This window comes from Triticum dicoccoides, chromosome 7B (genome assembly GCF_002162155.2).
Source record: "Triticum dicoccoides isolate Atlit2015 ecotype Zavitan chromosome 7B, WEW_v2.0, whole genome shotgun sequence".
NCBI lineage: Eukaryota > Viridiplantae > Streptophyta > Magnoliopsida > Poales > Poaceae > Triticum > Triticum dicoccoides.
The window spans coordinates 387775351-387776534 of record NC_041393.1 but is presented as its reverse complement, the minus strand read 5'-3'; positions in this window follow the sequence as shown (position 1 = coordinate 387776534).

Genomic DNA, 1184 nt, shown 5'->3' with positions numbered 1-1184 from the left:
TGGTCTTGCAATAGAGAAGAGGGAGAGGCGAGACGGTGGTTTTGGAATGGAGATGATGGAGAGGAGAGGAGGTGGTTTTGCAATGGAGAAGATCAGAAGAGGGAGAGGCGAGACGGTGGTTTTGGAATGGAGATGATGGAGAGGAGAGGAGGTGGTTTTGCAATGGAGAAGAGGGAGAGGAGCATGCGGCAACGATTTAGGATTGGACGAGAGGGTCGGCGCGCTGTGACTGGACCAAAATCAAAATCAATTTACCCTTCAATTAAGAAAGCGACCCCACATTAACTAGTCTCCCTTTTATTCTGGGCCATAATTGACCATGATTTTCGCACATAAAATATATGTTATACGTTGCAAAAATAATATAATTTCAAAGTACATTCAGATACGAACCAAAAGATACAATTTTTGGTGACATGCAGTCACATTTTGCTTGTCAAATACAGTACGTGGTCAAACTTTGACCTAAAATACGCAAAACAATAAAAAAATACTTCCAAGACCAGCGTCGCTCTTCCGCTCTTCTCCTCTTAAACCACTGCCGCTCCTCTCCTATTCCAATCTAAATCCAGCGCCTCTCCTCTCCTCTTCCATTTTAAAACCACCGCCCCTCCTCTCCTGTTCCAGTCCAAAACCAGCGTCGCTCCTCTCCCGTTCTAATCCAAAACCAGCACTGCTCCTCTCCTCTTCCATTCAAAAACCACCGCCGGCGAGTGAAGGTGCTGTGGAGAAGTAGATCGATGGAGGAGTACAACTGATACTTGAGGATCGCATACGGCGACCCTGTGAAGCTAGCTAGGATGTTGGAGATACAGTCTTGGTTTGACAACAAGGACCAACTAGCGGTGACGATGACATCCATGGCCAAATATCTGCAACAGAGCGAAAAGGCGGCGATACTCCCGGAGGGAGTCGCGCCGGAGTACATAGAGCTGCTCCTATGGGCCATGGAGTAAACAGATTCACCGAATCCGATCGTGAGGGAGCGGTGGTGGGAGTATCGATCCCAGATGGAGCATCCACCAGAGATTGAAGGATCGAGCATCTACAGGGTGCCATTTGTGAGGGTGTCCTGCCAGAGCGAGCCGGTGGAGTCTTCGTCGACCGAACCCAACTACAAGAGGAGAAAAGCAGTTGGCCCGACGACGCTTCCCCGCCATTGTCTCACTCGCCGTTCACATCAT